The sequence below is a fragment of the Rattus norvegicus genome, chromosome 11 (genome assembly GCF_036323735.1).
Source record: "Rattus norvegicus strain BN/NHsdMcwi chromosome 11, GRCr8, whole genome shotgun sequence".
Lineage (NCBI taxonomy): Eukaryota > Metazoa > Chordata > Mammalia > Rodentia > Muridae > Rattus > Rattus norvegicus.
The window spans coordinates 98,144,357-98,160,220 of record NC_086029.1 but is presented as its reverse complement, the minus strand read 5'-3'; the positions used below and the strand labels follow the sequence as shown (position 1 = coordinate 98,160,220).

At 44.3% G+C, this 15,864-nt stretch overlaps 1 pseudogene; it reads left to right on the top strand.

The window, feature by feature from the left end:
• The first annotated feature begins 4,847 nt into the window (after positions 1-4,847).
• LOC134481105 (glyceraldehyde-3-phosphate dehydrogenase-like) lies at positions 4,848-6,177 on the top strand (annotated as a pseudogene).
• The last annotated feature ends 9,687 nt before the right edge of the window (positions 6,178-15,864 follow it).

The window sequence follows — 15,864 nt, the reverse complement described above, 5'->3', positions numbered from 1 at the left end:
ACAAAGCTCCCTGAAGAATTGTATCCCCTTTATCCCTTTCTTTTGGTTCCAGATTCCAATCACTTCTCTGTTCCATTTCCATAACCTAGAGTGGTGGTTCTCACCTTCCTAACTCTTCAACCCCTTAGTATCATTCTTCATGTTATGGTGGCCCCCAACCATATAATTATTTTCACTGCTACTTCATAACTGTAATTTTGCCACTGCTATGAATCGTAATATGAAGCTCTGGGTAGAGGGTGAAGTGTCCCTGTAACAGGTAGGGACTGAGGGATGCTGGGAGAGTCTGGTGGCCAGGTCCTCTTTCTTAAATAGGCACCTTGGCCTTTGCCCTTGGTTTGAAACTTAACTTCCTCCCACCCCTAGCAGTGACACCACCTGGTCACTGTTGCCATGGCAACTGCCATACATTCCCAGTTTACCTTTGGCATAGTTCCCAATTTCACCTGGGAGCAGTCACGTCATATTCCAAATAAAAAGCAGATGTGTTCTCTCTCTCTCTCTCTCTCTCTCTCTCTCTCTCTCTCTCTCTCTCTCTCTCTCTCTCTCTCTCTCTCTCTCTCTCTTTCTCTCTTTCTCTCTCTTCCTCTCAAGTCTTTCTCTCATCCCTTTCCCTTGTCTCATTCTCCCATTAAATCTCTCCATGTGGAACCATGTTGGCTTGGTGTGCTTTGTCCAGACACAAGCCAAGATTTAAACACCAACCCAACCCCAACACACACAATGCTAAAGGCTGGCCACAGCTGCAGCAGACTGTGGGGGGATCCACCACAGTGGCAGCAGACCAAGGAGATCCACCCACACCGTGGCACACCACCTGAATTGGATCATTGGATCTTCTAGGCCTCCACTGCCACCTGCTGGCTGCTGTGAGACTCAAGACTTCCTCCATGTGAGTTACTGCTTCAGCTGGCTCGCAGGCCGACTTCTCCATGAGCCGCTGCCCTCCATGGTTTACCACTGTGCCAGCTTTTGCCGCTTAGACAGGCCCTCATCAACTACGCAGTTCCACTTTCCCTGTTACCAGACTGCAGCTACAATTTCCGCACAGACACCTGCAGATTGGTAGGTCTATTCCAGTTGACAAGGAAGACCCCAATTTCCCAGATAAAACCTGGCCAGTTTTTTCTGAGATTATGGGAATTTCCTTAGCTAACATATGCAATAGGACCCGATCATTGGGCAGAGTTTCCCTCAAAAGCAGTTCCACACTCCCCTCTCGCTCCGGGCTCTCCCAGCCGACACAAAATTCCAGGCCTGGGTAGGAACGAATTCTGATGTGTTTATAACCTCCAGGAGCCTAAGTGATGACTCAGACACCTGACCTGGCAGAATACTACCATTGCCATTAAGACGCCAGTGATAATTAATTGGTGACTTCCCCCCATGGGAAATTTGAGGTCTTTGACTGTACCCCCACATACACCCTTGGGATGTCTTTTGGAGAATTTCAAAACTTTAAAATTAATGCGTCACCTGAGGACATCAAAACTGATACACATATTCAATAATGTATTCATTAGATAATGGTTCAAAATGGCTGCATGACAGCATGCTAAATTCCACACCTTTTCGGGATCTTCACAATTACCGCCGGCAGTCTGGTAAATGGAAAGAGATTCTTTATGTCCAAGCATTCATATATCTTCGCCCTAACCCCTCTCTGTGTTCCTCTTGTAGCCCCACCCAACTCCTCTTAGCTATGAAACAGGCCCCAAATGACAATACAGCTCTTGACCCAGCTAAGGAACACTTCCTCTTCGCCTCAGGCCTGCTTCCACACTTCCAAAAACCCAAGCTGCTGCCTCAGTTTCTCCTTCTCACCAGGTTACCCCAGAGGCTCCTTGATCAACCTCTCCAGACCCCTCCTCTCCTGCGCCAACTGCAGGACGTTCCAATCTCCCTGTACTGGCACCTACTTTCACCCCTCTTATCACCCATTCCAAGATCATAGCCAAACCCCCAAACCCCTCATTGGCAGAGATGCCTGACCCAGCACCAGTCCTTTCATTGAGAGAGGTGGCCGGTGTAGATGGGCTGGTCAGGGTACACGTCCCTTTTTCATTGAATGAACTTTCTCAAATAGAAAGCATATTGGGTTTCTATACCTCTAACTCATCCGCCTTTGTTAAAGAGTTCCAGTCTTATAGCTTGACTTTCCATGATGTACATATGATACTTACTAATTATTTACTTCCAGAGGAATGCCAGTGAGTTTGGGAGCAGGCGAAAATACATGTGGACAAGATACATCAAACGGATGGGACATACCCTATTGGATCTGAGGCAGTACCTGACCAAGATCCCCAATAGAATTATAATTCCACAGGTGGTGTCCCAGTCAGAGATAGGTTTATAACCCGTCTCCTGGCCGGTCTCCTCAGGATAGCCTTAAAGTCAGTGACTTTTGAAAAACTATAAGAGGTCATCCAGGACAAGACTCCATACCTTTCCTCTATTTCTCTTTTTTTGTGTGTGACAAACTGTTTTAAAACCTCCTGGACACATTCTGTAGGAATGCTAAGCTCCCTAGACTGCAACAGAACTACAACCCTTGATACCCAATCTCTGCCACAGTGCCCTGCAACCCAGAACACATCAATCTTCTGTGGCACCCAGGTATACCATCGCCTGCCTGCCAGCTGGTCAGGAGTTTGCACATTGGTGCTCCTTTTCCCTGAACCAGGGGTAATCCAGGGGAACGAGCCCCTGCCAATCCCAGCTATAGACATGATAGCTGCCCAACACAAGAGGGCAGGGCAGGTCGTGCCACTCTTGGTCGCTGCAGGAACAGCCATAGGCGTTGGCACTGCAGGAATAAAGGAATAACTACTTCTATGACCCAATGAAATAAGTTCACTTATGAGCTTGACGCAGTTTTCAAAAATGTCTGAAACCATGCTGACCCTCCAGAAACAGATCCATTCTTTGGCAGATGTGGTGCTTCAGAACTGACCGGGGCTGGATGTCCTGACAGCTAAGGAAGGTGGTGTTTACCTGTTCCTCCAAGAAGAATGCTGTTTCTACATCAACCAATCCAGGATAGTGAAAAATAAAATCCAGGAGCTTCAATCAGACATGCAGAATTTCAAGGAATGTGAGGACTCCAGTCCCTGGACTTCTGAAAACCCTATATAGAAGTGCACACTCCTTCTCATAACACCCTTTCTAGTCTTCTTCCTGGCATTACTATTCGCTCCCTGCCTCATTAATCTTGTCTCTACATTCCTTCAATGATAGATACAAAAAATTTCCAATCAAACTATTAGTCAGTTCCTGTTACAGGATTACCAGCCGCTGTCCACGGGGGAGCCTGATGAGAACGTTTACCAAGTGGACCCTGATGGTGAAAGTCAACTATAGCCTGACATTGCTGATGCCCCAAGACAGCAGGAAGTAGCCTTAGAGACATGGCGCCCCTATCCCCCTTCACCATCAGCTTCCCCCTCCCTTTTATCTCCTTTTTATGATAAGAAAAAGGGAGGTATTTGGTATCAGGAATTGCTTTCACCTCCAGCAACAACAACACCTGGTCGCTGTTGCCATGGCAACAGCCATACGTTCCCAGCATACCTTTGGCTTAGTTCTCAACTTCACCTGGGAGCAGTCACGTCATATTCCAAATAAAAGGCAGACATTTTCTGCCCTCGCTCTTCTTTCTCTTGTCCCTTCCCCTTGTCTCATTCTCCCATTAAATCTCTCCATGTGGAACCATGTTGGCTTGGTGTGCTTTGTCTGGGCACAAGCCGAGATTTAAACAACAGCTGGGACCCACAGGTTGAGAACTACTGTCCACATCAAACCCATCAGAACTCAAGGGGACTCAATCAGGGAATCTTCCAGAGACATAAAGTGAGCACTTACCCCTTCTTGATAATAGGATAGCAGCAGAAATTAGTGTAGCTTTGCTATCCCAAGCAGAAAACCTGGGTATGTCTTTTTAAAAGAAAAAAATAAAATAAAATAAACCAAAAAAACCACCTGGGTATGGGAAGACTACCCTAGTTAAGAGTTTTGGCTGCTCTTGCAAAGGACTTGGGTTCTGTTCCCAACACCTACATGGTGGCTTAGAACAGTCAATAACTCTACGGGTGTCCCATGGGCACAGACACACGTATAGGGAAAACACCTATACACATAATATAAATGTAAAAAAATGTAGAACCCAAGGCAAATAATGGGTTAGTTCTGCCCAATAGTAAAAATTAATTTTCTTTTGTAGAAAAAAAGCTGTTTTGAAAGAAAAGATAAGCAACAGAGTAGAGTCACATGCTCTGCCCTGACTTCAGACATAGGCAAGTATAAAGTCAATGATTCTCCCAAAACCTGCCTTAAAATATGGTGACTTCTTTCCTTCCTTTTTAATATCCTACCAGGAATGCTGATGCTGCCTTCCTGGACCACAAGATGAAGGCCATTTATCACACGGGTCACCTGGTGCTAAGTGACCAGGTCATGCTAATCTGGGACTTCTCATCTTCAGACATTGTATACATGACCAAGTAAAGTTTTATTGGGCTTAAGCGATTACCACTGGGTATATGCCATTGTGGGAACTGAATGCAGGTCTTCGTGTGTGCACCGTACACATTCTGTTTTAAGCCTCTGAACAAACTCTTGAAAAGAAGTTGTATCTGCAGAGCCTGATTAACTTCAGAGACTATTAAGTGAACTACTGCAGGTCGTGTAGCTAATTACCCTATCTGGTGCTAGTTCTAGCCTTGCCCATCTATGTCTGAACTAACATCTTGTGATGATAGCTAAAAATCTCTTTGACTCTCTGCTCCTCCTTGTTCCAGAGACAGCCGCTTCTTCTTGTGCAGTGCCAGCCTCGTCTCATAGACAAGATGGTGAAGGTCAGTGTGAAAGGATTTGGCCATATTGGGCACCTGGTTACCAGGACTACCTTCTGCTCTGCATCTGGCAAAATGTAGAATGTTGCCATCAATGACCCCTTCACTGACCTCAAATACATGGTCTACATGTTCCAGTACGACTCTACCCATGGCAAGTTCAACGGCACTGTCAAGGCTGAGAATGGGAATCTTGTCATCAATGGGAACCCATTACCATCTTCCAGGAGCGAGATCCTGCTAACATTAAATGGGGTGACGCTGGTGCTGAGTATGTTGTGGAGCTTACTGGCGTCTTCACCACCATGGAGAAGGCTGGGGAGCACTTGAAGGGTGGGGCCCAAAGGGTCATCATCTCCACCCCTTTCAGCCGATGCCCCCATGTTTGTGATGGGTGTGAACCATGAGAAATATGACAATTCCCTCAAGATTGTCAGTAATGCATCCTGCACCACCAACTGCTTAGCCCCCCTGGCCAAGGTCATCCATGACAACTTTGGCCTTGTGGAAGGGCTCATGACCACAGTCCATGCCATCACTGCCACTCAGAAGACTGTGGATGGCCCCTCTGGAAAGCTGTGGTGTGATGGCCATGGGGCAGCCCAGAACATCATCCCTGCATCCACTGGTGCTGCCAAAGCTGTGGGCAACATCATCCCAGAGCTGAACAGGAAGCTCACTGGCATGGCCTTCCGTGTTCCTACCCCCAATGTATCCGTTGTGGATCTGACCTGCAGCCTGGAGAAACCTGCCAAGTATGATGACATCAAGAAGGTAGTGAAGCAGGCATCCGAATGCCCACTAAAGGGCATCCTGGGCTACACTGAGGATCAGGTTGTCTCCTGCGGCTTCAACAGCAACTCCCACTTTTCCACCTTTGATGCTGGGGCTGGCATTGCTCTCAACGACAACTTTGTAAAGCTCATTTCCCGGTATGACAAGGAATACAGCTACAGCAACAGGGTGGTGGACCTCATGGCCTACATGGCCTCCAAGGAGTAAGAAACCCTGGACCACCCACCCCAGCAAGGATACTGAGAGCAAGAGAGAGGCCCTCAGCTGCTGAGGAGTCCCCATCCCAACTCAGCCCCCCAACACTGAGCGTCTCCCTCACAATTCCATCCCAGACCCCATAATAACAGGAGGGACCTAGGGAGTGCTCCCTTCTCTTTAATACCATCAATAAAGTTCACTGCACCCTCAAAAAAAAAATCTCTTTGAATCTATTAACTTAGCAGACCACTAACTTCTACCAACCCAAAAGCCAAGAATGTCATTGGACAACATCTTGGACCAATAGAAAGGCCTCCTCATCTCAGTGTACTACCCTTCTGATGTACCCACCAACACATTTTTAACTCACCTTAATTTATGACTTTCTTTGTTCTGTAAAACTATAAAAACTTCATGAAACTATTTCCATTTTGGAACATGGAATTCGGGTAACCTAAATCTGTTTCCAGGCTATGACGGCTCAAAAGCTTCCAGAGTAAACTACCTCCTATTCCTTTTAAGATGAGAGCTGTGATTTTGTTTTGACTATTATGGTACAACTGGTCACAGCTGTTTGGGAACACTTAATTGCCTTTATCCCATAGTCCAAGAGTGGACTTTTATCACTTCAAGGATATTGGCTCTTGTTTTCTTTAAGGGCAGGAGCCATCTGCATCGGAGAAATACTGGTTGTTAATCAGGAGGAAGGAGGATGAGTCTGGGCAACGCTGAGGCTGGAGTAGGTTGTCTTTCTGTTCCCAAGGCAGCATCTGCCTGGGGAGGTCAGGAGTTGGGGGAGTGCTGTCATGAAAGGGATTGCAACAGGCTGGAGAAAAAGCTGGGAAGAGAGCTAACTGCCCTGGCTCTGCACAGAGACAGGAGAACATAGGATTTGATGTGGAGAGATGGAGCAGGGCTCCCATGTCTCTTCACATTCATGAGGTCAAGCTGGTCATATGACTCCATGCTCTGCAGTCGCTCCAAGTCTACCTACTGCGTCCACACCAATTAGCGTTATTTCCTCAGGTAGACTGTTAGTAAGTTCTTTCCAGGGTTTTGGACCTCCCTTGGTTAGATTGATAATCACTTTTGTTTATTCTAAGCTGGTTATCACGGATCCTACTTTTTTTTTTTTTTTAATTTTTATTTATATTAGTGCACTGTAGCTGTCTTCCAATACACCAGAAGAGGGCATCAGATCCCATTACAGGGGGTTGTGAGCCACCATGTGGTTGCTGGGAATTGAACTCAGGATCTCTGGAGAGCAGCCAATGCTCTTAACTTCTCTCCAGCCCCCTTGATCCTACTTTGATAGATACATTTTTGGGTCTGTTTTCAAGAACACGTTCTGCTTTAAGCCTCTGAACGGAAACTCTTGAAGTTGCATCTGTGTTTGGTCCAAGATATGTATGTGATTGTACGCATTTGCTTTTAGAGCGTTTGGTCTAGACATTTGGTTTAGCTTCTTTGCTGACTTGCTTCTTTTGGATCTCTAATACCATTTTGAACTTTGGCTACTTAGCTTGTTTTTAGTATTTGCTTTGCTTTTGGAACTTGGAGAATATTGATGGCTTGTTTTATTTGCTTACTTGCTTTGTGTGCTTGCTTTTGGATCTCTAAAGGTATTTTCGGTGTTTGCTTTTGGAACTCAGAAGGCATTTTGGTTTCTGTCTTGTTTGTATTGGTTTTCTTTGTCTTTGAAATGTTCTGATTTATTATCAGTTGGACCTTGCTCCACCTTCCCTCACACCCAGAAGTGTGGTGATGTCAGGGGACACCCCCATGATCATAGGGAAACTGAATAGACGCCCCATCCTGGGTCAGAAAAAACTGTGCTGGCTCTCCTGGGAGAACATACCTGAGTCACCCAGTGTCTGGAGCCCCTTCATGTTTGTATTAACATTGTAAGGTAACCCTTGGGTAATCCAGTGGAGAAGACAATAGCTTAGAAAGCCTTAGGACAAAAGCCGAGAGAATCAATTCCCAAAGTAGCATACAAAACTGACCTAAGTCACATATTTCCCAGCTAGCATAGACAGTTTTTCAAGAGAAAAGAAACACACACACACACACACACACACACACACACACACACACACACAGAGAAAGAGAGAGAGAGAGAGAGAGAGAGAGAGAGAGAGAGAGAGAGAGAGAGAGAAGAGAGACCAGAAGAACATGGAGGCAGATGTTAAGATTCCTCTCTGCACCTTTACAGGTTGTTATGAATATTCTTTTTTTTTTTCTTTTTTTCGGAGCTGAGGACGGAACCCAGGGCCTTGCATTTGCTAGGCAAGCGCTCTACCACTGAGCTAAATCCCCAGCCCATGAATATTCTTAAGGGATGGATGTGCACAGGGCTTTGTGTGTTTAGATGAGCAAATTATATCTTACCAATTGGATCAGAGGTTATTGTGTTCTGTGTTCTTTCATGTGGCGATTTAAGTTCAAGAGAGTGTTGGTGGCTGGAGACCTGTATGGTGGCAGCCTGCCTTGGGAACTGGATGGGTAGAGAAACTGTTGCCAGCCTCAGATAGAAGCCATCAGCAGTGTGATATGGGATAGAGCAAAGTGAGTGAGAGGCTTTGCTGACTGAGATGAAGACATCTACCAGTTATCTTGGGGGCACTGTGGTGCTGGACCTAGTGAGGGATAAAAGACAGCATTTTTTTTTTATAATTTTACAGCAACATACTCATATATAATAAATAAATAAATATTTTTTAAAAAGGAAAGAGAAATAGAATAGATAGTTATGGATGGATGTGAAGGCTGGAACTAGAGGATCGGGTGGAAGGGGGAAAGAGAGAGGAATGATTGAGGAAATATAGGGAGAGACAGCTGAAGTAAGGCCATTTGAAGGGCAGACTGGAAACCTACAGCAGCAGAAACTTTCTATAGCATAAATGTGTATCAAGTTAATCTAAGTGAAATCATCAAGTAATGGGGAAGACAGAGACCCAACTGGCCATCTCTTATCACCAGATGGAGCTTTCAGTACTGGGATTGAGTTACATCTAATTGAGTTTTTAGCCAAGTGGGTCCTCTGGGATCCCCCAAATAATCCCAACTGTTGCCAGAGAGGCAGCTGTTTATCGGAATATGACAGCCAGTTCTAACCTGATGGCCCAGAAAGAGTTCTCTCCCAGTTGTTAGTGACACTTTTCCAGGTCAGGCTTCTGTGATAATTTATACATGACTTCCCTGGGATGGCTAAGAAACTTAATAAAGTACCAGGCACCCTTTAAATGCCATTGACCTTTGCCCTGAAATGCCTGTGATATCCTAGCTGCCTGAAGACTGCGGTGAGGTAATTAACTACCTGCTCTCCTTTTTAAACCTGCTTATCACTGTGGGGCTCTATCACTGCATAAAGAGAAAAAGAAATACCAGAGGGCAGTAAAGGCATTTTTTTTTACCTAGCTGTGGATTCCACAGAGCATGAGATAATCACAGTGTACTCCTCTGATGACCACCTTTACAAAACCTTCCTTTACCCTCTTTGGTGCAGGATGCTTTCTGGCTCTAAGGCTGTTGTCCTTTTGCTAACAGTAAGAATAAATTTATTTCATCCAAATTTGAGCTCAGTCTAAGTGTTTGGTCTTCTCCAGTGTATTCAAACAACACAGTAAGTTACTCTTCACAACAGTCAACAAGGTCCCATTGCTAAAGACGATGCCTACACAACTTATTAAACATAGAGACATGGACCTGCTATTTATACAGAGCCTTCACTCCTGTGTTCTGAAATGTTTGGTTTAGGAAGGTACTCTGTACACTACCATAGAGAAACAAACACCAAGCCAGCCACACACCCTTCTAACTTCAGTGGTGTCCTTACCTGCAAGGTGCGTTAGGGCAATGGTGGCACAGAACTTGTGGCAGTGACCAACCAATGAACTGGTTTGTCTTAAGACTCACTTTAAAAGATAGAACCCATATGTGACACTGCTTGGTGATGAGCCTGAGATTAGATAGGCCAGAGACCTGTAGGAAAACCAAATACTAATGTTCTTAAAACAATGTAGAGAAACAATGCCTCCTAATGACTTTTCTTTCCTTTAGAATAGAGTTTATTTAGGGAATGCGGAGGGGAGTTGAAGGGGTAGTAGAGACAGAGAAAGGCAGAGAGAGAGAGAGAGAGAGAGAGAGAGAGAGAGAGAGAGAGAGAGAGAGAGAGAGGTGTAAAGGCTGGCCCTGAGCCAGGGCTTAATGATCATTTCCTGTACTCGTTGAGTAATGCCTTGCTCACCATTATCAGAGATGCTTCCTTCTACAGCAGATGGGAACAGATACAGAGACTCACAGCCAGACGGCATGTAGATAATGAGAGCCCTTTGAACACTCAATTCTAAACAGAATGTCTTCATCAAATTCCTCCCTTGGGGTTCAGGGAAACCAGAGGAAGAGGAGGCGGAAAGAGTATAAGAGTCAAAGGAGAAGGAGGTCACCAAAACAGCAACAACAACAAGAGCAACAACAACAACCACTCCAATGACAACAACAAAACAAACAAAAAACCCAAGGCTCTCTAAATCAACATAATCAAAGCTTGTATGAAATGACAGAGGCTGGGACAGCATGCTGGGCCCACACAGGTCTACACCAGGTCCCCTGCGTATATATTATGGCTTCTAGTTTAGTGCTTCTATGGGATTCCAGAGTGTGTGAACAGGTGGGTCTCTGATTCTTGTGCCTTCTTTTGAGCTATTTTTCTTCTGTTTGTTTCTCTCTCTCTCAGATGTATTAGATTTTGTTTTTATCTTACTTTTTTAAAAATTATTATCCCTTAGAAGCTTGCTTGTTTTCTAATGAGACAGAACAGGAGTGAGTTTAGATGGGATGGGAAGTGGGAAAGACCTGGGAGGAGTGGAAGAAGGGGAAACTGTAATCAGGATATATGTGAGGGAAATACGTTTTCAATAAAAGGCAAAAATGTTTAAATTTGGGTTGGAGAGATGGCTCAATGGTTAAGAGCACTGACTGCGGGCTGGAGAGATGGCTCAGCGGTTAAGAGCCCCGACTGCTCTTCTAGAGTTCCTGAGTTCAAATCCTAGCAACTACATGGTGGCTCACAACCATCTGTAATGAAATCCAGTGTCCTCTGATCTGGTATGTCTGAAGATTGCTACAGTGTACTTATATATAATAAACACATAAAATTTTTTACAGCTTTCACTATTATAAAAAAAAGTGCAAATTTTGACAGGCAGCAGTGGTGGTGGTACACACCTTTAATCCCAGCACTCAAGAGACAGAAGCAGGAGGATCTCTGAGGTAGAGACCAGTCTGTTCTACAGAGTAAATTACAGGACAGAGTAAATTACAAGACAGAAAAACCCTGTCTTGAAGACAATAACAACAAAAATATATAAATTTCAACCTCATCAAAAGTATATAACTTTTTGTTATTTTAGAGATTTGTTTCATCTATGATCTTTAGTACATAAAGTCAGACTACTTAATTTTAGGTACTGTAATCTTTGTCCCATGTAAATGTTATGTCAGATGCAGATGTCTTAAAAATTCAGTTCCAAACTGTGATAGCTAATAATTTTGATTTGATCCAGGAGGGTCTTTCTTAGAGGCCTTTGGCTGCTTTTCCTCTCCCCTGTGCTTCACCAGATCCCGCAAATGGGCTTCCTAGCTATGTGGGACTTTATAGCGTGTAATAATAATAATATGCACAAAATGTGATGCTAGGCTAACAGGCATTCATTTATTTTTCATGATTCACACTCAAATTTAAAATAATGATTAAAAACAAAGCAGGAGAGGTTTGGCTTAAAGGTAGAGAAATTACTAATAGGCGAAGCCCTGAAATTTGGTTTCTTGCACTACAAAAAAATACAAAACAAAACTAAGAAAGAAAGAAAGAAAGAAAGAAAGAAAGAAAGAAAGAAAGAAAGAAAGAAAGAAAGACTGTAAACCCAGAAGGCCCAGGAGTGGCCTAGGTCAGAGCAGCAGCTATCAGAAGAAGGCAGCTGGCAAGAACGCACAGAAAAAGAACCGAGTTGGTCTGCTACCTCTCCGTATCTCGCTCAGGACAACGCTCTTTACAGCGTAGTCTACACTCGTGTTCAGAAACCAATTCTAATAAATGGACACATTCATAACAAATAATAAATTGATTAAAATTACCTATATTAATAAGAACAAAGTCTCTGTATTCCAAGATACATAAAAGATGTGCCCTACGTTTAATAAGTCAAACTTTCTTTAACAGTTAAATGACGCAAAGGAACCTTTGTATAGAGATGTAACTCATCTGGCTCCTTTAGACATTCAGATAATTTTTTGGATTTTTGAGACAGGGTCCCATGTAAATAAAGATGATCTTGACTTGGTCCTTCTGCCTTAACCTCCTCAGCTCTGAGGTTACACAAAAGTGTGCTGTCATGGTGGGTCTAAAATGTACTGGGGATCAAACTCAGCTTGAGATGTTTTAAAATAATGGTGCTAGGATCAATTCCAAATCAATCAAGTCCTTAAACTCTAAAGCGTAAAACTCTGTAAATCTTAGAGGAAAACATTTTGTGTTGTGGATACAGGCACACGCAAGTCTATCTGAATGGGTCACAGGAAATAAGGCCAATAATTGACACATAGGACCTCACAAAAGTAAAATACTCTGTGCAACTAAGCCATCAGCTAATCACATACAGAGATGGCTACAGAATGGGATGTGGAAATTTTTGCAAGCTATATACCTGGAAGGGGTAATACCTAAAACACAAAATGAACTCAGAAGACTTTAAACAAAAAAACCAACACAATCAACAGTGGGCTAATAGAATGAACAATTCATCTTCAAAGATGACAAGCAGATGGCCAGTGGTCATACGAGCGGCGTCAACCTCACTAACCATTAGAGAAATACAATCAAAACTGCACTGAGATTGATTCCATCATAGCCTAGTCAAAGGGGCAGCCATTAAGAAAATCAACAGGAGTTGAGCATAGTGTTGCCCATCTTTTTATATATATATATATATATATATATATATATATATATATATATATATATATATATATATATTGTACCTGTCTTTAGACACACCAGAAGAGGGCATCCAGTCTCATTACAGAGGGTTGTGAGCCACCATGTGGTAACTTGGATTTGAACCCAGGACCTTTGGAAGAGCAGTCAGTGCTCTTAACCACTAAGCCATCTTTCCAGCCCAGTGTTGCCCATCTTTAATCCCAGGACTTGGAAGCAGAGGCAGAGGCAGAGGCTGAAGCAAGCTAATCTCTATGAGTTTGAATCCAGAGTGAGTTGCAGGACAGGCAGGGCTACAAAAAGAAACCCTGTCTAAACAAACAAACAAATAACAGCACACAACAACAACAACAACCAAAAAACAAAGAGCATCTGTACCCAGAGCTAAGGCTGTCCCACGGCCCTTTTGACCCAAAACCTGCCCGTAGAGAGCTGGTCTCCCAGGAGTGCTCTCACTCCTAAGCCCACAGATGAGATCCCACATTCTGCTTCATTAACTGTCCAAAGAGGAACCTGCCAGGAGCACACAGAGTACAGGAACTGTGGCGCAGACTGGGTCAGGACACTTCTGGTCTCCATCTGTGCACCGAGCTAAGACTGTCACATAGCCCTCTGGACCCAAAAGCTGCCCAGAGAGAGCTGGTCTCCCAGGAGTGCTCACAGGCCCACAGGAAGGACAGGCTCCAGTCAGAGACATTTTTGAGTCATTTCTGCTCCCGTTCATAGCCCCTCACCCACATTCCTGTAAGTAATCCCAAGAAAACTCACTGGTGTTCCAAATGCTCATCATTAATTTGTTTAGATAATACTCAAAATCCTCTATTTTGGCTATTTTAAAATTGGTGTCTCTTCTTAATCCACATTCAAGTAAAGACCTATAAGATATTATTAGTTATGGACATTGTTGAGTATTCAATGATAACTCACGTGGTGGGGAAGCCCCTCGACCTCTAACCATGCACTTTGCCCAGTTCTCTGCTGCTTCTCCCCTGAGCAGAGGCAGCCGCTCTCCTAGGTTTTTTTCTTTACCAATAACTCTCCCGTGTGAGGTTTGTTGTTTGGTGTGACTGTGGTATTCCTTGGCTCCCAAATGCCAGGATACCTCTGGGACCGAAATTGTAACACTTCCACTTGGGCAACTTCCCCCCACCAGATCAGAGCTGCTACACTTGTATTAGGGAAGCTTTGGCAAACCTTCCCTGACCTGAGCAGAGCTTCTGTAGAGAAGTCTTTCCCTTCAGAGCCGCAGCACTTACGGATGTAACCATAAAGCTTGCAAGGTTAGCCTTCAACTGCTCCTGACTGTCTCTCGGTCAAAGCTTCAGCTTCTCTATCACACCAGGTCATAGAAGGAGATTCTTATGCGAATATTTTGCCAAGATTGCAGCTATCATCGTCAAGTTCATGCTGAATCTGCTTTGATGTCCCTTTATGAAATACAAGGTCTAAGATACGCAGTGTCGAGGGAGGAGAATGACTTGCTATGTTGTACAGTCGGGCCTCAAATTTATATCAAGCCTCCTTCCTCACCCTCCCAAATGCTAGGATTATAGGTATAAACTGCCATGATCAGAGCCTGTTAGGGATTGGCTCTAGTGCTGTCTCAATTCAATTTGGCTCCCAAAAGGCCGAGTTCCCGGATGCTGAGGGTCTCTGCCCCCAGCTAGATTTGATTGGCAATAAAGAATTGCTCTACAGCCAATGGCTGGGCAGGTAGACTGAGGAAGGACCTGGAGATTTGCTTAGGCTAGGGACTGGAAGGGAGAGAGGAGAATCACCTTGACTTGGGGGGTGGGGGAAAGGATAGGACAGTAAGAGCTGCAGGAGAGAAAGCCAAGCAGCCATGTAACAAATAAGATAAGTGGCCACTGGCCACTTCCCCAATTGGGCCTGGGGTAGCAGGGGAGGGTTTAGGAGTGCTCAGCCTTTGAGCTAGAAAATTAACTGGGGAGAGAGAGAAAGAGAGAGAGAGAGAGAGAGAGAGAGAAAGGGGGGGAGGGAGGGAGGGAGGGAGGGAGGGAGGGAGGGAGGGAGAGAGAGAGAGAGAGAGAGAGAGAGAGAGAGAGAGAGAGAGAGAGAGATTCCTTTGTGAATCCAGATTGCTCCTGGGTGGGTGTGCGCATGTGACCCACTGGGAGCCAAAGTGTTGTAGCCAACTGTTGCTACCAGAGTCAAATCTATTTTTTCTTTCTTTTTTTTTTTTTTTTGGTGGTTTTTTTTTTTTTTTTTTTTTTCCGGAGCTGGGGACCGAACCCAGGGCCTTGCGCTTCCTAGGCAAGCGCTCTACCACTGAGCTAAATCCCCAACCCCAAATTTATTTTTTTTAAAGTTTAAATAAACTTTAATAATAAACTGTTGGAGTGATGTTCTTATGCACTTTGTAAAGATTGTCTCTGTATTCTACAGATGCTGACTCTGAATCCACAGAGATGGGATTACAGGCTGGACTTTGATGTCATTAAGCATCACCTGCCTCAGTGGTTTGTAAATACTCCCTCTCTTACCTTCTGATTAGTTTATTTAAAAGTTGATGGCCTATAGCAAAGGCAGAAAAGAAAGGTGGGACTTCTGGGGGGGAAAGGGGGGTGAGGGAAGGGTAGGGGAGGGGGAGAGGGAGAGTGAATGTCAGTCTGATGAGGGTGATTTGCTAGGGAAATTCTGAAGAAGATGTAGGCCAGACTAGGAAGGAGAGGTAACTAACTATCCACATGAATAGAATAAATGGGTTAATAAGGTATGTCCTAGTTGTGAACAAGCCTAGACATTTATTCAGGAGCCTGTCACCGCCATTACACTAAACAGTAGTTTTTGTTTTTTGTTTTTTTTTAAAAAGATTTTTGATTTATTTTATGTATGTGAGTACACTGTAGCTGTCTTCAGACACACCAGAAGAGGGCATTGGATCCCATTACAGATGGTTGTGAGCCACCATGTGGTTGCTGGGATTTGAATTCAGGACCTCTGGAAGAGCAGTCAGTGCTCTTATCCATTGAGCCATCTCTCCAGCCCTAAACAATAGGT